Consider the following 26,410-nt stretch of genomic DNA (forward strand, 5'->3'; position numbering starts at 1 on the left):
TTGTTATAAATCTCCTCTTCTGTCTGATCAAATAAGGTAATGCATACTCTAAAAATGTGCTCCTGTCTCCTGCTTCCTCTCCTTAAACTGCCAGGATCATCATCCTCCTCGCCATGACGTAAAGTGCAGCCATTGTTGAAAAGGGCTGATGGATTCTAGGCCTCTTTATATAGGTTGCACCTGTTCACCACCTAATTTCAATTCATGGTAAATTACACATGCAAAAACCCATTTTCCGACTAATCGCAGTTTGTGAATGCGTGATACATTGAATTGCAATTCATTATTTGCGAATCGCAGTCTGCAATTCACAAAATCTAGTCACAGTTTTAGACAATCACTATTTTAGCGATTCCTTAATATTGCACTGCAAATGCCTTTTGTTAGAAATGGGGTCTTTGGTTGGCAGTCCAAGCAAGGACGCTCATCTAGTTAGGGTAAGTCACACACAATCCAAATTATCCTGTGCCCACCCTCTGGTAGCTTGGCACCGAGCAGTCAGGCTTAACTTAGAAGGCAATGTGTAAAGTATGTGTGCAATAATTCATGCAATAACACGATAAAGTACCACAAAAATACATCACGAAGTGTTTAGAAAAATATAGAATATTTATCTTGATAAATGCAGGTCAAAACGATCAAGATTCAATAAGTACACGTTGAAATATAACTTCAGAGAATGATAAAAAGAGACTTTAGTCTTTAAAAAGCAACAAGTGTCTCTTGCAAACACAAAGTACCTGGTTTGCATTCAAAATCTCCACAAGGGGGGGGGGGATCCAAGATGGCGCCGTAGTTGGACGCGTCTTGTGAGGCTCCGAGACGGCCTCCAGGAAAAGAGATCCTACATACAGTAATTGCCCCTCAGGGACCGCCTGTTGAGAAAAGAAGAGTCCCCAGTCCCCACCGGTCCCCACCGGTCCCCACCGATCCTGAGAGAACGGCCACGAAATGAAAAACAGCCACTCGGAAGGGAATGAGGGAAAAGACAGAATGGGCCTGACAGGGCCTGAATAAAAGTGGCCTGTAGAGGGAGGAAATAGCAGAGCGGAGAAAGCAGAGAGAGGGGGTGTTGGGGATCCTAATGCAGCGCTGGGCGGGGCGCAGACACCGGCACAGGCGGCAGGGAGAAAGAGAAGCAAAACTGACGGGATATCCAGACGCCTGGGCCTGGGATCCCCCCCCCGAGACGCCCCCAACGGAAAAGGGTCTGGGAGAGGGCTCGAAGGCCCTTGAGTGCTCCTCAATGGCCTGAAGGTGAGATCACCAAAGCAGGGCCCGGCAAGATGCAGATATCGGCATCGATACTGGGGAGGAGCCCTAGAACTGAGGAGGACCCCGAGACGAGGGAATAAACGAACAGCCCCTAAGGTGACGAAGAGGGCCCCCCCCTCCACTGCCTGGGTCGATGATTAGCTGGCACGGGGAGGAGGCCCCGGTAATCGACAGGGGTGGTAGAACCCCAGACTGCAGACCGGATACAAAGACGCACTAGGGCGCAGGTGAAAGATTCGGACAGGGGATCTTGGGGGGGAAAGGACAAGGAAAGTATATGGCATGAGCTAAGGTGCCCCAAAAAAGAAGGAAAAATCGCCGATCGGAACTTGGAAAAGACTGTTCAGGGGATGAATGAAGAATGCCCCAAAGGGAATATACGATCGACTGATGTGGGATCGGTAGAGGAATCCCTCCCCCCCCCCCCAGATCCGATCTGAAGTGACCAAGGGAACCGATTGTAACGAAATAGAGAGACAGAGAAAGGTGGACTTGGGGGACGCAGCATCGGAAGAGACCCTCTCTTCACTGTGAAGTAAGATCTGAACAAACCCACAGGAATAGGAGGGAGAGATATGACCCGGGTTCTGCCAACGTTGTAGAGGCCTGGCATCCTCAGCTGAGACAGACTCACTGGTGCCCTAGATAGACAGTGCCGTAGGAAAGGGATAGTACGGGACCTAGAACCCGCGGCCCAGAACGGCTTGGCCAAGGCGGTAGCGGACACTGGATGGCACGAGACACGAGGTGCACTCGGAGGTAACACTGTTCAGGCAGGACTTGCGGAAAGTAGCTGAGAGGGTCACAACAGCAGAGGCGCGCATATCAGAAGTCGAAGATACTATAAGGATTCTAAGGAAGGAAGTATCAGAGCTCAAAGTAATTAACAAGGATGTAGTGTGGCACCTCGAGGACTTGGAAAATAGAGCACTCCGCAAAAACCTCAGTTTTATGGGTTTTGCTGAAGGGATAGAAGGAACGGACATGAACGGTTTCCTTGTGAAATGGCTGAAGAAAATCCTGCCACCAGATAAGTTGTCGACATGTTTCATAATAGAGAGAGCCCACAGGGCATTGGGTGGTCCCCCCCCCCAGGGGCCCCCCCTAGACCAGTGATAGCTTTTTTCTTAATTACCAGGATAGAGACACAATTCTAACGGAAGCCCGAAAACTGGGAGAAATAAGGCACGAAAACTCAAAGATACTAGTTTTTCCGGACTATACTAGAGAAGTACAAAGACAAAGGCGTGCCTTTGACGCGGTCAAAGCCAGGCTACGTGGCCTTCAGCTCAGATATATGCTCCTCTTCCCGGCAAAACTAATAGTCATGTTCCAAGGGAAAACATTATTTTTTCATTCCCCAGAGGACGCCTGGGACTGGATTGAGGAACGACCCAGGCTCAGGAAAGATGAAACTGCCGAATCTAACAGGACACCTAAAGAAACTGAGGGAGCAAGACCAAAAGAATGGTCTCTCCTGGTGCGCAAAGGCAGAAGAAGACAGAGGACAGGTAGAAACACGCCGTGGAGAAATCCTAGAAGAGCTGAGGGAAGAGCAGACACTACAGACTCGGAGGGAAATTATGAAGAGAGGAACCGGTCACAAAACAAGCAGCATGACGACGATCAGCAGACCCCAAATGAAAGATCCAGTCAGAAAGAGAGCTCCCCGCACCCATTGCTGGAGGCCATAGATAGGATGGAAGTTGAAAAAGACCCACGGATACTTAGAGAGCCGGAGGGGCACTTGCAAGATTCAAGAAGTTAAAGAATGGAGTTGCCGTCTCTGCCCTCCTCCGAACCCACCAAAACACACCCCCGTAAATAGGAGTGGTTTGAAATGTTTTCTTAGTTATACATAGTAAGGGACAATAAGGGGTGGAAGGGAGGGTTACAGACCTCCGGACTCTAGTGGGGTTGGGACATGGGAGAACAAGCTCACAGGGACTTATGGGAGGTAGGGCGGGGGGTATTTAGTTTTCAACGGTTGTTCAGTATACTGTTTATGTTAAGTTTCCTAACTAGCTCAAACACGCAGGCAGTTATAGCACTATTTCAAAGCAAAAGAGGGAATCCCTATAGAACACAGAAGGGTGACACCGGAGATCGTACTGGGTTGAACACCCCTAATGGGAAAATCCATAACGCAAGATGACCCCCAGACAAAGAAATAGATTGTCAGTCCCAGAGAGTGAAGAAGGTTTTAGCGTCCTCACATGGAATGTCAAGGGGCTAGGAGATAAAGTCAAAAGAGGTCTGCTCTCCCAATATATCAAGCGACAAAGGCCAGACATAGTGCTCCTATAAGAAACTCACCTGAGGGGTACAAAGTGTGTTTTTTTGGCAAGAGGCCCCTATGTAGTACTTGCGCATGCAGGGTACACGTCCGGTTCTAGGGGGGTGGCAATACTGATCCGTAGGACCCTCCCATTCAGGGTCACACGTAAATGGGAGGATACAGATGAGCGCTTTGTAGGAGTGGAGGGGGTATGGGGACGACAACAAATTATGCTCATGAGCGCATATGCTCCTCCGAGACTGCAAGCCCCTCTCCTGGAAAAGATTGCAAAGATAAATCTGCAGTCTTCTGCCACCCTGCATGTCCTAGGAGGAGATTTCAATGATGTAATGGACCTAACACTAGACAGATCAGGGGGAAAACAGACAGTAGGTCGGGGTACCCCATTATATAATTTTACAGCCTCCCTGAGACTAACAGATATATGGAGATGGAGACACCCGAGGGAGAGGAAATACTCATATTTCTCGGGAGCCCATAGGGTATTCTCTCGCTTGGACTATATTCCAGCAGGGGAAATAGGCAAGATACAAGGAGCGGAATACCTCGCGAGAGTCTTGTCAGATCACTCCCCCCTGCTGGTCACTGTAGGAGGGAAATCGGAGAAAAGAAAAAACTGGAGACTAAACCCATGGGACATGTGAGATGGGGACGTGGCAAGAGGTTTAAGACTAGACACTGACCTCTACTTTAAAGAAAATGAGGGGTCGGTGAAATCAGCAGTGATTTTATGGGAAGCATATAAGACAGTGCTCAGAGACAGTGCGCAAAACCTGGTTGCCCAAAAGAAACGGAGAGATAATAAACAAATAGGCGAATTAGAGGCCAAACTTCTAGAGACTGAAAAGAAGGCGACGCATATGCCCACAAGCTCATTGCTGAGACAACTAGAACTAACAAAAGTTGAGTATAGGGAACTAGCAGAGAAAGAGGCAAAGGCCCACCTGAGAGCAACGCAATGTAGATTGTATGAAACAGGGGACAAAGCTGGGAAGCTATTGGCATGCTTGGAAAGAAAGAAAGGGAAGCGAGATGGGCCCAAGAAATAGAGACACAAAATGGAACCAGGGCTACTGAAGATAACGACATAGAGGAAGCATCTGCATGCTACTATAAAGAATTTTAGAAAGCCAGACCATTGGCAGAAATGGCCTCCATTACTACATACTTAAATGGGATAGTCCTGCCGAGATTAGACTCGATAGACCGAAAGGAGCTAGAGGAGGATATCACAGTAGAGGAGATATCTGCCGCACTGGCGAAACTAAGACCGGGTAAGGCACCGAGTCCGAATGGATTCCTGGCTGAAATTTTTTAAAGTTTCCGGGGAAAACTGGCTCCACACCTATTAAATATGTACCTAGAGGCCCGAGAACAAGGGGTGCTCCCCCCAGACCTACGAAGGGCTGAAATAGCAGTAATAAATAAAGAAGGTAGACCTAAAGATAAATGTTCCTCCTATAGGCCGATATCCCTGATAAATGTGGAGGTAAAGGCCTTAGCGAGTGTTCTGGCAGCTGGATCATCAAAATCATTCCTTCACTAATACACATGGACCAGACCGATTTTATACCAGGAAGGTCTACAAGACATAATCTAAGAAGGACACACATGTGGCTTGCCACGGTACTAAACCGCACAGAGCCCCACCTGTTCCTGGCATTAGATGCGGAAAAGGCTTTTGATGCAGTACACTGGCCATTCTTCATGGAGACCCTAAAAAGATTCGGCTTCGGCCCAAATTATATTAAATGGGTAAAGTTGCTATACACAGGACCTACAGCGACGGTTAGGGTAAATGGAGTTGTTTCCTCACAGTTCCCTATTGGAAGAGGAAGGAGACAGGGATGCCCTCTTTCCCCCCTAAAATTTGCCCTCACACTGGAATCCCTACCGTGCAAGATTAGAAACTCCGACGACATAACTGGTTTTAGACTGAGATCCGAAAGGGAAGAGGAGGAACGCATTTCGCTATATGCGGATGATATTCTCCTCTATATCACGCGTCTTGAGGCAACAATCCCGAGGTTGTTCCTCCTGATAGAGGAATACAGTAGATATTCAGGATATTGTATCAATTGGCACAAATCTGTATTATATATACCACAACAAGCAAGAGACATCCCTCCCACCTCTGCTGATGCACTTACAAAAAACGAAGGAAGGATTCAAATATCTAGGGATATATTCAACCCATGAAGCCAATAGATGCCTCGAACGTAACATAGGGAGGGTAGCGAGAGAATGTAGTAACGATTTTAATAGATGGAAAACACTTCCCCTGACGTTAATGGGCCGAGTGGCAATGATAAAAATGATCGCACTACCAAAGTTTCTGTACAAGTTGCAAAACACATACTACCAAATCCCAAACTGCCAATTCAAGACCATTGACAGAGATATTAGACTCTTCTTATGGGAGGGGAAGCACCAGAGAGTTGCTTTAAATACGCTACAACGCAGCCAATATGCGGGTGGATTGTCACTGCCGGACATTGAGGCCTATTACTGGGCGACTCACCAAGTCAATGTTAATGACTGGATATTCGCTGCAGATGAACACCCCACCTTCCGACTGGAAAGGCTGCAATGGGAAGGGAGATCTTGTAAGCAATTCTTATATGAAGGAAAGGGAACTAGTCACCTAGCTCCGGCCACAGAGGTGACCCTGCTGGCATGGAAAAGGGCTAATAAGAAGATAGGATGGTATAGACGCCCTACCATGGAGACCCCGTTATGGGAGGGGAATTGGCTAAAGGAAATCAAAAAGCTTAGGGGCTTCAGGGGCTGGGACATGATTGGGATTTCCAAGATTAGAGACCTGATGTTAAACGGCGGACTCAAGCCCTTTGAGTCTCTACAACAAGAATATGCCCTAAACGAGACACAATATTTCCAATCCATAAGACTCAAGCATGCGTGGGGGAAGGAAGGGCTAACAGGACAAGAAATCATGGAACAATCCCCCCTAGAGAGCCGCCTGTTAATAAATGAAATAATGGAGAAAGCAGCGTCACTGATATATAAAACCATCAATAACAACATGCCAAACACACTAATAAACCTTCATAGCAAATGGGAGAAAGATATAGGGCAAATGGAAGAAATAGACTGGGAGTCTGCATTGATGTTTCCAAGAGAGGTGGCAATAAGGGCAAGACTTCGCTTGATCCAATTCAAAATACTGCATAGAGTGTATTATGACCCAAACAGATTATACAAAATGGGGAAGATCAGACACCCAAAATGTGTTAGATGCCGAGGTGAAACCGGTTCCTTTATACACGTCATATGGGAATGCCCGGTGATAAGGGAGTTCTGGGAGGGGGTATTGGGAGAACTCTCAGGGGTGTTGAGCGAGACGATTCCACCAGATCCCAAATTCATACTCTTGGGCATCCCCAATGACATAGATTTACCCAGAAGGAAACTTATGCTGTGCAGACTTGGACTGATGGTCGCGAAAAGAAACATAGCTAGAAAATGGGGATCCCAGACCCGGCCAAACCTGAATACCTGGAGAAAAGGGATGGATGGATTTATGATGGGAGAAAAAACCACATACATAAACAGGGGATGCCCGCAGAAATTTCAAAAGATATGGGGAGACTGGATAACATACTACTCTCTGGAAATGTAGTCAGAAAATTCCAGAGTTCCGGTGTCTTGTGGGTTGGACTGAGACACCCCGGGGGCCCCCACACCGAAACAGATTAGGGAGACATGGGAAGACACTACAAGAAGACGTACTTTTGGAAGGAATGTGTTTTGAAAATGTTGGGGAAGGGAGGCATTTGGGGAAGATTCCTTCTGTGTTTCCAACAATCATGTTAATCATGTATCTGATTGCTAGTTACTGCCTGAGTTATATTATTTCGCTGGACTTGTTATGTCCGGGTTTAAAAGCAAATAAAAAAATTATATTTAAAATCTCCGCAAGGGGCAGCAGAGGAGGAGATGAGTGGAAAATGGGGAGGTGTGCGTCAATTTCTCTGGCGCACACAGGCGATGTGTCAATAGGTTTTCAGGTAGAGAAGGCTTTGTGTTGATTATTGGTGAGAAGACTTGGATCCTCTTCGGGTTGCATGGTATTTGGACGCCCCGGGGATGATGCAGAAAAATCCTGGGCATACAGGACGATGTCAAAGGAGTGTCTGAGTTGGTAGCATCAGAGACCCTGTTTAAATACCCAAATGTGCCTTTGAAGTGGGGGAGACTTCAAAGAGTGGCTTAGAGGTGCACAAAGTATCAGGCCCTCCACCCTTCCAGCCCAGGAAGACCCATTCAATATGCAGATGTTTGCAAATGTGACTGAGCATCCTGTTTTTGGGGTTGTCTGAGTGAATGCACAAGGGTGCTGTCAACAGAACCTAGCCAGACGTGGATTTTAAGGCACAGAAGGATTTAAGTGCAGATAAATGCTCACTTTCTTAATGTGGCGTTGCTAAAACAGTAATATTAAATCCAACTTCACCAGTCAGCAGGGTTTTGTATTACCATTCTGGCCATACTAAATATGACCTTCTTACTCCTTTCAGATCAGAATCTACCACTCAAACAGTAAATGAGGGTAGCCCTAATGATAGCCTATGAAAAGAGCAGGCCTCATAGCAGTGTAAAAAGAAATATAGGAGTTTTACACTACCAGGACATACAAACTGCACAGGTTCATGTCCTGCCTTTTATCCATATAGCATCCTGCCCTAGTGGGTGCCTAGGGCCTACCTTAGGGGTGACTTATATGTAGAAAAAGGGGAGTTTAAGGCTTGGCAACTACTTTTAAAAGCCAAGTCGAAGTAACAGTGAAACTGCACACATAGGCCTTGCAATGGCAGGCCGAAGACATAGTTAAGAGGCTATTAATGTGGGTGGCAAAATCAGTGCTGCAGGCCACTAGTAGCATTTAATCTACAGGCCCTGGGCGCATGTAGTGCACTTTACAGGGGTCTTACAAGTAGATTAAATAGCCAAGTGGGTATGAACCAATGTAACCATGTTTTAGGGGAGAGAGCATATGCACTTTAGCACTTGTTAGCAGTGGTAAAGTGCGCAGAGTCCTAAAGCCAGCAAAAACAGTGTCCAAAAAGTGGAGGGAGGCAGGCAAAATGTTAGGAGTGACCACCCTAAGACTGTCAGGTCTAACACCTTTCATACACCGTGAAAGGCGATTTTGCATTCTCAAAAGGTGGAATTTACAGAGTGTGACAGTTTGTGAATGCAATATCCTTTGATACGTCCGGCCCTTGGGGAGATCTGCCCTTACCATGTACCCCCAAAAAAAGGAGCCCAGGTTTGTAGCAACCTTCATGTAGATAGTGGTGTGGGTGATTCTTGGTGAGGTTAGATTTCTTCACAATGGTAATGCCCCCATTTTTTATGATCCCTTTCTTCCCTTTTATGGCCTGACTGGTGCTATATGGCGTGCTTGTGATGTCGGGTGACACATATACGTTCAGGATCTATCTTATATACATTAGGGGGTGTGGTCTGTAGGACATGTGCAGTATGGGAATGTTCCCTTTATTTGCATTCTGAAGATGTTTTAGCATTCATTATAATGAGTTTATTATGACACCTGCCTTTTTTGAGTGATAATAACAACCTGAGTACTGCTTGTGTTGCAGATTAGCAGTAACCTATTTGATGTTCTGATAACTGCTTGTGTAGCAGGATATCGCTGATACATGTTGTGTTTGGTCTGAGGATGTTTCATGCAATACAGTCACTGGTGTTGTGTGTATTGTGCAAATGCTTTACACATTGCCTCTGGGATACGCCTGACTGCTCGTGCCAAGCCAGTGAAGGGGTGATCAGGGGCTATCTTGTGTGTTTAGCTCCCTTGCCCTGCCTATAGTGGTGGTCCCTGCCTGGCTGAGGTACCTACCCTAGCCAACCAGGAACCCCATTTCTAACAAAACGATTCTCAGTCCTGGGCATACATAATTTACTGTGGTGTCCATGTGCCACGCACAGCAGGAACATGTTTGAGAACCCCACATTGTCAGCCTGCATAGATGTTTGTGCCTGTACCTCTGGCACATATTCTCACTGTCAGCACTGCCCAATCATACACCATAGCCCTTATTTGCTAGGCCCTACCCGCACACTGCACCACCGGAGCCTTTTTTAATTGAGGCCCCTGTAACACAGTGTGGCAGCCCATATTTACAAGGCCATGCCACGCCACCTATTGTGGCTTTTCAGGGTCTTGTCTATATGGGCATATTGCATGCATGAAACATTGTGAAAGGGGCGTTCCATGTGTTAGTATGTGAGTTCCTACGGAACACCCATGGAATATCAAGGAATCAGACGCATTCCCAGAGTTCCCAAGTCAGGAGATGCATCATATTCCTACACAAGCTCTGAAGTGGCAGAGAAGTGAGACAACATGGAGAAATATCTTTATTTTCTCCATTTTCCTCTCTTCAATGTGTGCTGCAGAATGCAGCACACACAGTAAGTAGAAGACATCTCTTGTAAATCAATCAATCAAATATTTGTATAGCGTGACTTATCACCCAGGGGTCTCAAGGTGTTGTTGAGACCCCCGTGTCTCAACAGAAGAGTCCCTTCTTGCACAAAAGATAATATACAATCCCCTCAATGCAGGCATTTTTTAACCATGATAGAAGAGTGGCTGCATTGGCGCTTGTCCCAAATTTGTGTGCAAGCACAGGGGGAGAGGATATAAATGCCTGTATCTTGTAGATACACAGCACTTCTGCCCTTACCCGGTGGCGCAGGGTGGCACAGCAAGACACTTGCTATGATAGACTGCATCACAGGGCTTGTAAGTAAGCCCCCATGTTTGGACTAGCCAGACACATCAGCCTTCGATTGCACCATGAGTAACAACAGCCCATCTGTGCATCTGAAAGTCTTTTCTCAGGTATACAGTGCTTTGCCATGTTCATGCATGAGTCCACTACCACATATGTCACAGATCCTGGCATTGTGGTAATTTCTCTTTGCCAATACCAGCACATTTGTAGGCTCTCAGCAATTACAATTGGAACCTCCTTGACATTAGTCAGATGCAAATGCACATTCAGGGGTGAACCTCGCTCTTACTGTCCATAAACATGCATAGCCTATGGAGTATGACTTTGTATAAATGCACTTTGTACATGGCATTGCACACAACATACATCACACACAATCCTTGCACTAGCCATTACATATACAGGATGACAATCACTGGTAGCATTGGGGCCATGGAAGCTTTCCACCTCTCCTCTGATGTCTGACTCAGGTAGACCTGCAGGAAATGACATGAGATGTAGCACTGTGAATATTGCACAGTGAACACTGTATCAGAGATTTCAAATTACACATGTCTTACAAATGCCTATAAAATAATTATGGTTCTGACGATTCAATTAGGCCATTGGACATGTCTCAATGTCATACATTGGCAGGCTAGGCAGACATTTACTTTTGCAAGACTTTGTTATATGAGGTCATGCACTCTGGGGTCTCCTTAGAGGAGCCCCGGCATTGCTTCCACAGCCTTCTGAGGTTTTCCAGACAGCCCCAGCTGCTGCCACTTTACAGACAGGTTTCTGCCCTCCTGTTGCTTCAGCAGCCCAGGAAGGCAGAACAAAGGATTTCCTTTGGGAGAGGGGTGTTATACCCTCTCCCTTTGGAATTAGGTGTTACATGGCTTGGGAGTGGTAGCCTTCCCAAGCCACTGGTATGCTTTGAAGGGCACATTTGGTGCCCTCTGTGCATAATCAAGTCTACACCAGTTCAGGGACCTCCAGTCCCTACTCTGGTGTGAAACTGGGCAATGGAAAAGCGAGTGACCACTCCCCTGTACATCAGGGACCTCCAGAGGGTCCCTGGAGTTTGCCATCTTGGATCCAAGGTTGACAGGAAATTCTGGGAGCATCTGAGTGGCCAGGTCAGGCAGGTTATGTCAGAGCCCCCTCCTGATAGGTGGTCACCCAGCTAGGTGAGCAAACCCCTTTCAGGGCAATTTATGGTACATCCTTTGTGTGGTTCCTCAGATTTGGCTTGCAAGATTCCAGCAGAATTCCTCTGCATCCCTAACCTCAACCTCTGACCAAAGAAACTGCATCTGGACTTCTAGACCTGACAATATGCAACAAAGACAAAGACTTTGTTTGCAACATTGTGTCTCCCACTCCTTCCAGCTTCTGCAACATTTCCATGGTTGTGCAACCTCTGAGGACAGCCTGTCTTCAGTCTGCACAGGGAAACAGAAGGAATGTCCCTTGGAGTGAAGGACTCACTACCCTGCCTCTGCAGGCACCAACAGCAACAACAACCAGCTGTGTGAATCCCCTCTCCTGGTGATCTGCCTGGATCCTACAACATGGGTGATGGTTTAAAGTGGTCTAGATGGTTGTCTATACCAGCTGTCCAAGTTGGGTGGAGGTAAGCCCTTGCTTTCCTACACAGAACAATACACCAGTGCACCACATCCTTTGCATCTGCCAAGGCTTGTTGCCACTTCCCCCAAGGGGTCATTAGGCATAATGTAGCACCAACCCCCGCACTCCTTCCTGTAAAGCACAGCTCCAAGAGTGGCTCTCCTGCGGAGTGGGACTCCTTTTGGTAGGGCTGTGTGGGCTCTATTTGCACCTTCTGTGTCCCTGTCCTGTGGGACTCCTTTGTATGCTGCCTGTGCTTCTGTGGTATCTCTGTAACGATGATGGCTCCCTCTGACTCCCCCTCCTTGGTTGAGTCCTCCTGGGCCTTGCTGGTACCAGGCAGTACCACTTTCTGCCAACCACAAGTTTTGCCTGTGGCAAGGCTTGTTGGTGAGATCCAGACATGCAAACCCGACTGCAATCTTCCTTCTAGTATGGGTCATAACCAGCATCCTCCTGGAACTCAACTCCAACTCCAGGGCTGCAGTGCTGACTGTACTTCCTCACCATCTACCAACTCCTGCTATCCACAGCTTGGTGGGTAGGGGTGCCTGCCCATACTGGACTCTGCTGTGTCTTCTGGACCAGGTCCTCTCTTTCCAAAGGTCTTCCTCTCTAGGAATCCAACATTAGTGTCTTACAGTCATCTCTGGGTTTTGCAATTCTCTTCTTTTCTTCTAAGTGGGTCTTCTGGGGAAATTCTAGTCATTTACTCCTGCTTTACTGGTTGCTGGGGGGTGTTGTGGTACTTACCTCTGTGCTTTTCTGGTACCCCCAGAGGCCCTCAACACATTCCACTTACCTAGGTGGGTATGACACTCTTGTAGTCCATTCTTTCAGTATATAGTTTGTGTTCCCCCTAGGGTCACTATTGTGTTTTACACTATTTGCACTGTTTTCTAACTAATCTTATGTCTATTTCTACTAGTGTATATAACTTGTGTGTTACTTACCTCCTAAGGCAGTATTTCCTCTACAGTGTTTTTGGTGTTGTGTTACCATAATAAAACACTTTTATTTTTGTAACACTGAATGTATTCGTAATTGTGAGTAAATGCTGTGTGACTACAGTTGTATTGCATGAGCTCTGCATGTCTCCTAAATAAGCCTTGGCTGCTCATCCACAGCTACCTCTAGAGAGTCGGGCTACTAGACACTGCCTACACTACACTGATAGGGGATTCCTGGACCTGGTATAAGGTGTAAGTACCTTAGGTACCCACCACACACCAGGCCAGCTTCCTACACTAACCCATGATTGTTCAAGGCAAGCTGAGCATAATGGCACTCAGCACCTGTGTGACTCATAGCCCACACTTAACCATCAATTCCAATACTTCAGTCTTACTCTTATCATCACATGTCCTTGACTATGTGTGAGAAAGGACCTCTTTTATCATGGTTAGCCCCAAGCTTTTGCCTGGTATTTGATGTGGTTTGTGATGCATTGACACAGTTGGAAACTCCTTTAGGTACCAATACAAGGTCCTAGTAAATGTAAATGCTAATTAGATGCCCAGGGCATGAGGTACTAAGGGTAGGCCCATAAGTGCAGAAGCAAAGCTTGTGCCACCCTCAGGGACTATGTATACAAGTGCACCCAGCACTGCCATTGCAGGCTCAGTGTCCTGGTGTAATCCTAAATTGTAAAACTGACATGGCACACAGCGTGTGTGCCCAGTCCACTACACACAGCATGCAATATAGGTAGGTCAACCTCTGCCAGGCCTTCCAACCCTAAGGCAGGGTGGGATATACTGCATGTGTGGGCATAGATGTATGAACATTATGACCATACTGTGTCCCTGCCAAACCTGGGGATTAGAAATTGGAGCAGCCCTTTTACATGCTTGTGCTAGACACTGGTCAGTACGCGTTTCACAGCCACATGATGGCTACTCTGTACCCTGGGTTGTTTGGCATCAAACAACTCAGAATGTTAAATCCAAACTGGTACCACTATTGGATTTATAAAATGTACCCAGGGGTCACCTTAGAGGTGCCCCCTACAAATGCTAACTACCATGGCATTGTTGCTGACTGGTCACAACCAGCCTGCCCCCACCAAACAAGATTCTGGAACGCTGAGGGAGTTCCTGTGTTCTCTGGGTCCAGAGAAAAAAGCCCTTCCTGGTTAGATGTGTTACACCTCCTCCCCCAGGAATGTGCATTGCCCTGCCTAAGGGCTTACCACCCTTAAAAACTTGACCCTCAGCCTTGCTGCTAGCAGTAGATGGCTGCCCCCATTGCAAACCCTCACTTTTGGTGGGAACAATGGCAGGAAAACACACAAAGGCCAGGAGGAGTGGCCACCCCCAGCTGGCAACACTCCTAAGGTGTTGCATGCAAGGTGACTTTTCCACTTCAATTTTCTCCATCTTGAATGGTAGGGAAATAGCCTATCAGGGATAGGGAAGAGATCTCTGCCCACAGGAAATGGTCACATAGAGGGTGTAGACACCATAAGGTAGATAACCCATTGGTCACTATTAGGTTCTCCCCTAAGTACCCACCAGGGGGCCAGATGTAGCAATATTGCAAATTGCGAGTTGCAATTTGCGAGTCCTTCCGACTTGCAAATTGCAACTCGCAATTTGCAATGCAGAATGGTGTCTCAGACACCGTCTGCGAGTCACTATGGGGTCGCAAAGACCCACCTCATTAATATTAATGAGGTGGGTCGCAAATTGCGGCCCCATAGCCACTATGGGCACTCGCTAACATGGAGGCCTGCTGCAGTCAGCAGACCTCCATGTTCGTGACTGCCTATCAATAAAGCCGTCTTTTTTTTTTTTTTAAGTGTAGCCCGTTAAAGGAAAACGAGCTGCACTTAAAAAAAAATCCGAAACCTTTAGTTTCTGAATTTTTTCAGGGCAGGTAGTGGTCCTTTGGACCACTACCTGCCCTGAAAAAATATTTTGTGGTCCATTCACAAAGGGGAAGGGGTCCCATGGGGACCCCTTCCAATTTGCGAGTGGGTTACCATCCACTTCAAGTGGATGGTAACTGCGACTCCATTTGCAACTGCATACGCGGTTGCAAATGGAATTGCATACCACTGCGAATTGCAAATAGGAAGGGAACACCCCTTCCTATTTGCGATTCGGAAATGCATTTTGCGAGTCGGTCCCGACTCGCAAAATGCATTTCTGAATAGGAAACTCCGGTTTGCGACTCGCAAACGGCATTTTTTGCCATTTGCGAGTCGCAAACAGTTTCCTACATCTGGCCCCAAGTGCAGTATTTAGTGGGCACCCCTAGACTTGCAGATCAGATTTCAAGGACACAAGAAGACCACTAACAAAGAAGATCCAAGGCTTAAGAACTGCATTCCTGCTGCACAAAGAAAAAGGTGCCAAACCCTGCCTGCTCCACCCAGGACTCCACAATCGCCCCTGAGGGGTTGTTGGGACATCAGACTCTAAAAATCCCAAGAGGATCACCAGTCTTCTTAAAATTGCAGAATATCTCCCTCCATAGCGAAGGCATCATTATCCTGCAACCAAGACCAAAAGAATAGTGAAGTCCAGTTCACTGACTGACTGCTGACAAAGGAACTTGATTTCACCCAATGGATGGTGAGGAGAAAACCTGAAAGTATGCTAAGTTTGGTGGCACTACATCCTCCAGTGGCTGACCAGTTACTGGTCACTCAGCATCAGACACCAGGAAGGAAAGTCCACTCCAGACTCCAAAAGGACCAGTTGAGGGACTTCAGAAAACACCAGAACCTCCCACCTGGGCGGCACACTGACCTTCAAGCGTCCTTCAAAGTGGCCTCCCTCCTGCTTCCAAGGGTACCTTTGTGCACTGGGCCTTCCTAGGCCTTGGACCAGAGAACCAGTGGTTCTGTTATGGTCCCCCACCCCTTGCAAACTTTACACTACAAGTGACCCACCGGACTTACCACCGCACCAGCTCCAAGGACTTTTCAACAGCTCTTCCTGCCAAAACCAGGACCCACCTGAGCTCCTCCAGTTGGTCCACAAGACTCCTTGACAACCTCAACCTATATGCAAAGGAGACATTGGTAAACACATTGCTGGATTTTATATGAATTCTTCAAGTTTTCGTCTATTGATTCCCATGATGTGTAATTTCACACAAAAAGAAAATGTTTCCAAAACTTTGAAAAATCATAACTTAAAAAGTACTTACCGAATTTTGATGATCTTGGTCCTAAAAATATTGTAAATATATGCAGTATTCTTGTAAATTGGTCTTGAGGTATTCCTTTGAGTATGTGTCTTGCTTTATTGATACTGTGAGTTCAACAAATGCTTTGCACTTCTCCAAGCTTGACCTAACTGCTCGACCAAACTATCATAACATTTAGAGCATAAGATGGTCTAGTTTTTACCTTTGTAAAACAACATGTAGTTGCCCGTACTCTCTGCACAGTGTGCCTGGTTTTGCACACTACAAAGAGAGCCAGCCTCCTACACTGTGCAGCATACAACAGTAGTCAGAGATAATTGTCCCCTCAATTGACAGACATCCTTAGATGCCATAGCTGCATGGCCCAAGACAATGCACACACATGTTTTTTCCTTCAGCAAAACACTACATTCTTCTTTACAGGTACAGGCGCATGTGTGGGTGTTACAATACACATGTGTATTGCATTCCACAAGTTATGACTATGTACAGAGTCACATATATCCTGCCTCATCTACATGAGACATGATCCACTGAAGTGTCCCAAAATGTCATCCCTAATTTCTAAGAATCATTGCTGAGGGCAACACCTGTTGACATGTGCATGGGCAGCAGGCCATGTTTTGGAAATGTGCCCATATCCTCAAGCTGTACACAGAGCTGCCATGTGTATCATGGTGTTAACTAGAAAGTGTCTGACAGGTATTCTAGGGACACTGCACTGTGTGGATACAGCACCACCTAGTATTCTGATACCTTGTCTCTGTCATGTCTTCTTTGGGGTAGAGACCTGGCATTTGTCAACAGGCTAAGTGTCATCTTGCATCACCAGGGCAACATGTCTGGGGAGTCTCTGTGACATAGTGTGCCAGACCATGAGTACAAGGCTGGTAATGCACCAGAGTCATGTGTCACCTCAGGAGGAGCATCGCAGTAGTTTAATGGAATTTAAATAGCTTATTTATCCATGTCTTTGAACTTTCTATGCGTGCTGCTGTCTACAGCATTAGTAGACAAAGGAACACACCACTGAAGATCGTATATGGGTAGGAAGGTGTCCCTTCCTGAGCATGTACACTCGTCCCTGGCAAACATGTACCCTTGCACCATGACAAAAATGTGTCTGCATTGTTGACCTTCAATATTTTGTGGGTTGGCTCAGGGGACAAGGTCAGGAATGTGCCCTTTGTCATGATAATGGTGCATTGCTGCACTTGTCTGTGATGTTGTTTGGTGCAGCAGCACAAGTTGCTGCCCTGCCCTGTGTCCTAACTTAGTAAAGGATACCCTATGGGCACCAGAGATCTAATTGTAACACCATACAGGAATCACTGACAAATACTGTGTACTTACCAACTATTTCACCTACCTTAACCCCGAGGTATTCCAGTAGGTCACTCTCTCATGCCATGATGTCTGCCCACTGATGCTGCAGCTGGTGGGCCATCCGGTTGAGCTCAAAGTTCTGCATCAGGTGCAAGTGGACCTTCCCAGAATGCTGCTTCTGAACCTCCATTCCTTAGCCCTATTTCACGCAGCTGCCCATGGCCTGCATGTTCGGGAAGTAGTGAGTGACCAACCAGATAAACCCACCCAACTCCTCCGCACTCATCCCATGGATCCTTCCCCAACACGTCCGCACTCAAACCCAAAATGATCCCAATAACCCAAAAAAATGCCAAACTCTCCCCAACTACCCCAACAAACTAAACTGTCACAAGGGCAAACACCCAACAATACATTTTCAAAACAATAAAATAGGCAAATAAACAGGACAAAACAGATATCAGGGACATAAAAGAGACAGAAGACAGCACAGCAGACTACTCCACCAGCACTCCTCAACATAGCTTCAGCAAAACACAATCTCTCTTAACCACAGACAAAAAGACTGTGGGGCATATTTATACTCTGTTTGTGCCGAATGTGCATCAAAAATGTTGACACACATTCAGCGCAAACCTTACACCATATTTATACTATGACCCCGGACCCAGCGAACGTCAAAATTCCTCTGTGTGCGTCATCTTCTGGATGCGGGAAATCACCTTATGGTTAATGACATGCAAGGTAGGCGTTCCCGTCCAAAAAGGCATGTGCGCCTTATTTATACTCCCACGTCATTTTGACGCACAGGAGGGGGCGGGTCTTAAAAAACTGCACCCAGCCTGATGTGCGCAGTTTTTTAACGCCTGGGTGAGGGCAGGCATTAAGGGACCTGTGGGCTCATTTCCATGGTCTTTGACCATGGAAGCAGTCCAGAGGTGCCCTTCCCTGCCCCCAGGGACACCCGCTGCCACCCCCATCCCAGGTAAGTACAGGTAAGTTGAGGTAAGTATTTTTTTAAAAAAATTTGTAGTGGCATAGAGTGGCCTAACGTGGTCCCCCCTACATGCCACTGTGCCCAATGGCCATGCCCAAGGGACAGAAGTCCCCTGGGCATGGCCATTGGGCAGGGTGGGGCATGACTCCTGTCTTTGCTAAGACAGGAGTCAATTCATTGGGGGTTGTGCATCAACCTATGCCTGGTTAGAGTAATTATTTTCTACTCTGACCAGCCCGCAGCGCTGGCTAACGTCATTCCATAATAAGGCACTCGCTTGGTGCGTTGAAATATGGGCTATTGTTTGTAAGAGAAAGTGAAAGTAACTTTGCAATTCCTGGATTGCCACATGGCTGAGCAATTGCATCACTTCCTGGACTGCTGCAGCACCTTTTCAGACAATGCATACTTGTCTTTGATGCTCCACTGCTATGCATAGATTTTGCAGGATGCATGATGAAGAACCATGAGGAAGTTCTGATGTACATATGGCATGCACCAATTTTTGGAGTACACAATGACAGGAAAATATACGCATAGGGACAAAGCGATGATTTTTTTCGACACAATGACTCAGATTTGTCTGTGTACGGTGTTGTTTGGGAATCATTTTTCTAGTAATATGGGATTCTGTGTTGTTGGTGAATAGTTGTGTTTCACACACTCCCATCTTTCCATGTGTCCAATGTATGTATAGAAACTTTACATGGATGAATGTAAATGGATTACAAGGATCAGAGCATGACAAGGCCACATTTCCTACGATTCGTGGATATGAGACCTTCAGGGGATTGGCCCATGTGCCAAATATGTGCTGCAACCTGAGTCCATTGCTTAGTTTACCACCAGCAGTGCCATGGACTACCCATGGAATGTTGTTCACACATCCACATTTAGGACAGCACAGATGTTGGACAATATGTGTTGTGTCCCAAAGTTCAGGCAGCAGTACTTATGACCTAATTTACCAGGAAATAGAGCAGCATGGTGCCACAAGCAATTTTGCTGCTCCGAACTGTGTAGTTTCGAAAATGCAGGGATGTGCCATATTTATCAAAATATGGCACATACCTGAGTTTTCCCCTGCGCAGGTGCTAAATTAGATGCCTAGTGCCAACATTCAGACAGCTGGCTGGCAAGCACGGGAGAGGAGGTTACAGTGTATGGTGCAGGCCAATGTTGTGGTATTATGACCTAATTTACCAGGAAATGGAGCAGCATGGTGCCACAGGCAATTTTGCTGCTTCGAACTATGTAGTTTCCAAAATGCAGGGATGTACCATATTTATCAGAATATGGCACATACCTGAGTTTTCCCCTGTGCTGGTGATAAATTAGATGCCTATTGCTAACGCAGGCACCTTTGTGCTTGGTACAAGGATGCCTACCTTGCGGGAGTGATTGTTAGAATAGTGCAGCAAGGTTCTCCTTGTTTTTGCTCTTTTTTGCTCTCTCTATATGTGCTTCATTCTGCAGCACACATGAAAGGAGCAAATCACCATTAATGATTGTTTATGTGCAGGAAGGTGTCCCTCACTGCACATACACAATCACAATCACCCCGCAACATAGGCATCCTTGCACTATGGCGCAAAAGTCACTGCTTTGGCGCTAGGCTGCTGATTTAGACCCAGTGCAGGGGCAAACATAGGGATGTTCTGTATTCTGGTAAGTATGGCACATCCCTGCATTTTGGAAATGACACAGCTCAGAGCAGCAAAATTGTATGCTACACCATGCTGCACCATTTGCTTGTAAATGAGGCCCATGGAAAGAGCAGAAAACGAGGGAAAAAAAACGATTTGTATTCATTGCAACACTCTAATGCCACCCCTGAGGAGTGCGTATAATGCAATAAAATCAATAAAAATGAGTACAATCGCTGTGTTGGAGTTACCGGCCTATATCTTGAAATACATCTCTGTGCATTGCACCACGGAGTGTCTTTTGCATGGGTGAAGTACAGACCTTCAGGCAGCTAGATGTCTAACAAAAATGTTGGCCAGTTGGTGGCAAAGACCGGACACCAAGTGACAGTGAACATGGCCACATTAATGCATCTTCCTAATGCACCCCAAAGTAATGCCCAAATTCTTTGAAGGCACACAAGAAAACAGTGCGATCACTGCATTTTAAAACTTGAAAGTGTAGTGTGTATAAAACAATAAATACAATAAAAACTAGTACAATCAATGCCTTGGAGTTACCGGCCTATATCTTGGCTTATAGCTCATATATATATATATATATATATATATATATATGTATATATATATATATATATACATATATACATATAAATATATATATATATATATATATATATATATATATATATATATATATATATATATGTATATATATATATATATATATATACATATAAATATATATATATATATATATATATATATATATATATATATATATATATATATATATATATATATATATATATATATATTTGTGCAGCAGGGTTGGATGGTGTCTGATTCCCATCACTCTAGTCCACTCAATGAAATGATTTATGTTGCCCCTACATGTGTAATGGGGCAGAATGAGGCTGTAAATCTTTTTTGTATGTCCAGCCAAGGTTGTTGGTGACATGCTCCTCCCCAGATGCTAGTTTTTCCCTACATCACATTTGCCCATGTCTCTGATTGTCCTACATTGGCCATGTCAGTTGACATGATACCATCCACACAGTATGCCCTCACACATCCCAACTGAGTGACATGATGTGACAACTGTCATTTCCCAATCCATGTTTGCATGTCACGGTGTTGTAACATTGTGTTCATGTAAGACAGATTTGTACCAGATTTGTGCACACAAGACATGTATTCTGCAGGTGTGTGTGTGGTCATCTGCAATCCAACTTCCTGCACTGTACTAAGTCTCTAACACATTACCTGGGTCCTCCTGCTAATTTGAGGTCAATACAACTGGACTTACACACATCATTGCACACTCACGCTTGCACCAGGGGCTGCAGGTATACTTATTAGCTTTCAGGATGGAACTTGTGTTTGTAGGAGCACCTTCCCGCCAAGGATGCTGACTCAGTAGCATGGCAAGTGATGTATGTGTGTAGAATTACATTTCATACTTGTGAAATCCAGCGCCAAATCTCACCTGCATCCAACTTCTCTCTGTGGGACATCCAGTGCATCACACTGACACCTTCCTTGGGTGCATTTCTGCAATCTTCATCCACCTGGGGACTCTTCTTTTGCACCCTCCTCTGGGACGGCAGGGACTCCTATCCTTCCTGGAACTTCTTTTGACTTCTGGACTTGGAACTACTTTTGACTTCTGGGCTTGGTCTCCTCCCTTTGCAGGTCTTAAGGTCCAGGAATTCACCATTTGTTGGTTGCAGTCTTGCTTGGTTCTTGCAATAACTCTAATCATGACTTGTAGTGTGTCTTAAGGAAACTTGCAGTACTTTACTCCTGCTTTTCTAGGCTCTGGTGTGGGGTATTCTACTTACCTTTACTGTATTCTTACTCTCCCAGCAATTCTCTACACACTACACTTGTCTAGGGGGGAATTTGTGATTCACATTCCACTTTCTTAGTATTTGGTTTATGTTGCACTTAGACCTATTTTCTTCCATTGCATTCTATAGCATTTCCTATTGTTTGCAATATCCTATGTCTAATTACTAACCTTAGTTTGAGGTCTAGTGTACATATTGTGTATAATACTTGCCTCCAGAAGAAGTATTGCCTCTAAGATATTTTTGGCCTTGTGTCACCCAAATAAACTATCTTTATTTGTGGTAACACTGAGTATTATCTTAACTTGTTTATAAGTACTGTGTAACTATAAGTACTATTGCAGGAACTCTGCATGTCTCCTAGTTCAGCCTAAGCTGCTCTTCTATAGCTACCTCCATCAGCCGAAGCTGTTAGAACACTACTACATTTCACTAATAAGGGATAACTGGATCTGGTATAAGGTGTAAGTACCCAAAGTACCCTCTAAAAACCAGGAAAGCCTCCTACAATAGGAGCATATACCAGAATTCCATCAGCTGAAGTGTGTGTTTGATGACTTATAGGATTTACTCATAGATGGTACGTTAGAGAATGCCGCAATTTTGCCAGACCCAAGGTAAATCTGATCTATGGATCACCCATATATGCATCAGGATTTTGTCAGGATCCCTTAAGTATAGAACTCTGGTTATCATAGGGAGGGGAACTGAGTGGAGGAATTCAGGGAAGAGGCCTTTATATAAGAGCATGTGAGATCACTCCACAACAAAAAAAGAAGAGAGTTTTGTCAATTGGATAATGTTTCCCTGCCCCTTTTCTATGGTTCATTCTTGTTGTGACCCCTTTACTCCCGCTGGAATGCAGACTAGCTGAGGTTAATTAATTTTCTATGCCACTCGTTTTCTTTCAGATGGACCTCAAGGATTTTGAACATCATCTACAGGTGACCTATGAATGGTCACAGCATGTATTCTATTTTCGGCATGTGACATACATACAGCATATCTTGACAAAATAATTAGACATCCTTACCAGACTCAGCAATTTGTGCCTCTCGGACTCCATAGGAGAACTGAACTGCCTGGAGGATATATACGTTGCTTTGAGAGATGCAGGGGTCCTGTTAACTGAATAGACCCCAAGGTACTTTTGGTAAATTTATACCACTATCCTTGCTCGAAAAATGTGAGCTGGCTTACTCTTTGGCATGTTGAATTATCTGGCATGTTGAAATCGGCTTGCCTGGTAATGCTTTTTTATCTCACCCTACTTCCAGCAGAGTAGAGATCACATACACCAATGCCCTTCACTTGCCCTTATAGTCCAGACTCACAACCAATCCAGCAATTGTTGTGCAGTATTTTCATTGTGATCTGCTTTAAGTGGGGACCTTTCTGCCCCAAGGTGAACCTTCTGAAAGGAGTTCTGTGCATTCAGGTCTAAAGAGTATGGGCCAGCAACAACACTCCTCCTAAGATACAAGAAGTGTGGAAGCACACAATAGGTTACAATTTGTAGTTGATAATAGTAATTCATTTATCATAGATTTGACATCAAGGGACAATGCACATCTAGTATACTTCCAAGGTAGTGGCAAATGTACAGTTGATACTATGAACAGCCGACTACATAGAACGTCTAAAGCAGCCTAAATGTGTTTGGTCTTTTAGACTTTATCAAGGCTATATGGAGTGTAGCCCATAATAAGCCATCCAAGGAGGAAGAGCCATTGGGCAGCTTCCTATAGCCTAACTCCACATAGGTCTAACTTCTGTTTCTTACTTTGGAGCTCTTCAGATGCAGGCCTGACTCTCTGACAATGACTAATTCTTACTCCTTAATTTCAAATGATTGCCTCCCAAGACTATTCCATCCTGACACTGAATGAAAGCAATTCAACATGAACATTTGGTTAACTTAGTAGATATTTTTAATATCAGGTCTGTGGCTTATAAAGTTTATCAGTGTTCATAAAGTCCAAGAGGATAAAACAAGTGTTAAAGGTCAATTTGAACCGAATGAGCAAGGGCATGGCCGAAGCATGTTGTCTTTATAAAACAGGATAGATGGCTCATTGCATTTTTTTTATAATCCCACATAACTATATTTCAATTGTACCCAGGGTACTCATCCAATAAAAGAAAATATCTGCTGGGTACACCATAAGGTATTTTTAATATTCCACATTTGGATTCTTATCTTTATCTCCCAGTGACATTTTATCTTGAACTAATTGGTTACTGTTTGCCCATCAAGGTGTCAGTTTACACACATTGATTGGTTAGGCAATAATGTTAAATCATGGCACAAATGGGCAAAGTGACCTAACCATTGCTTTGGGGTAACCTCTGTCAACCAAGGAGGAGAACCTGATCCCTAGCGCTATTGATGTTATCTAAAATTTGCCTAATCCCTATGTGGCATACTTAACTCCCTTGCAATGCTGTAGTGTTTGATGTAAGATTTAAATCCATGGCATGGACATTTAAGTGTCACCTCTGGACTGTAGTACTTTTGATATTGTCCACTAGTGTGACAAGGAAAACAGTGCTTCAGGCCTTTTGGTAGTCCAGTATGCCCGGTATACAGTGAACATGTGGTTCCACCACAAGAGGACAGGTTTAACCACAGACCAAAGAATCTTCATAGAGTCCCGCCAGTAATTAAGGAGGTCTAGGGCAGGAAAAACGAGATCCCATCTCTCTGTAGAGGGGGGAGAAGATGCATCTTCAGCTTGTATGAATACCCAGTACCACTTTGAAACCTCTTTTTTTTTTACACTGTGGGCCAGTGATTTCCCTCTCCCAAGTCGTGGAACACCTGGCCTCCAGTTCCCCATGCGCCCAGGCTTTAATCTGCACATATTTAAATCTGGACAATTTAGCATTAGTTGCTTCGAATGGAGATTCCGAAGAACTAACAGAGCCCGTGCTAGCTAGCTGTCCCCACTGCATAATTCCTCCCTCTATCAGTGGATTGGCTAATACATCCCAGAGGCATACCGGGGTACCGGGAGAGTTCCAAATTGGGGCCAGTTCACTATAATACGGAATGCCCAGTCTTGTTCTTATTAGATACCAGATGCTGCAAGCATTATAGAAAACTTTTAGCCTGGCTTTTTTCGAAGTATCTGGGATGACCACATTTATTAAGAAACTGTGTACCCTGGTCCCTCGAAACACCATGTCAGTGCCTTAAGTCGAGGGGATAAATTTTCCTTAGAGAGGAGTGATCTGATATTTTTCAGCTGAAATGCCAAATAGTAAAGCTGGAAATCCGGAATTGCGATTCCCCCACCTAGCTTTTTCTTCCTCAATTGTTTCCAAGCTATTCTGTGGTTTTTATATGAGCAAATAAAACTAACTATTTCACCCTGCAGTTTCCTTAGCCATTCAGTTTTAAAAGATAGTGGGATAGCATTGAAGATAAATGAGAATTTTGGCAGCACCACCATTTTTATTAGATTTGTTCTGCCCAATATAGAATGATGTAAATTGACCTTTGGATGAGTAACATCTTAGTTTCCCTAAGGCGCTGCACAAAATTCACTTGGGCCATCTCTGCCAGGTTCTTGACCACTTTAACCCCTAAATATCGAATTTCGTCTCTCTCTAATGGGTTATCTCGTGGGCAGTTCTAAGACATTAGCTCAGATGTATCTATATTAACTAAATATCAAGAGATCCCTGCAAAGCTAGTAATAATTTCCCAGAGTGCCGGGAGAGCACATTTGGGGTTCGGTGTATATATCAGGAGGTCATCCGCATAGAGGGCTTCCTTCAGGGCCCAATCATGATGCTGAAAAGGTTTAATTCTCTGATCTGCCCTGATTCTCCTAGCCAGTGGTTCTATGTAAAGATTAAAGAGGGGAGGGGAGAGAGGACAGCCCTGTCGAGTACCCCGTTCAATCTTAAACTGTGGGGATAAGATATTGTTAACCAGGACCCGAGCTGAGGGAACCTTATAGATAGATTTGATTGCATTAAGAAAGTTATCTACCAAATTGTTGCAGTCTATAACCGCCTGCAGAAAGTACCAATTTGCTCTGTCAAACGCCTTGGCAGCTTCAATTGTTAATATAGTTAGAGGCATATTCATAGTAGTTGCCAGATCGATTGCGGCAACAAAGTCATGGGTCAGGTCTCCTAAATATTGATTTCTCATGAATCCTTTCTGATTGATATGCACTAAGTCATCAATCACCTTATCCAGCCACCTAGCCAGTATTTGGGAAAAAACTTAATAGTTGTTGTTAAGCAATTAAATAGGTCTATGAGACTTGCATCTTCTGGGGTCTTTCTGAGGCTTTAATATTAACGTTATGATAGCTTCATTCCAAGATGGAGGAACCGGAAGGGAATCAATAAAGATCAAATTCATCAGCTGCATCAGAACGGGCGCAAGCTCTTCTCTCCAAAGTTTATATACTTCTGCTGGTATCCCATCTGGACCAGGC

This window comes from Pleurodeles waltl, chromosome 8, assembly GCF_031143425.1.
Source record: "Pleurodeles waltl isolate 20211129_DDA chromosome 8, aPleWal1.hap1.20221129, whole genome shotgun sequence".
NCBI classification, from domain to species: Eukaryota; Metazoa; Chordata; class Amphibia; order Caudata; family Salamandridae; genus Pleurodeles; species Pleurodeles waltl.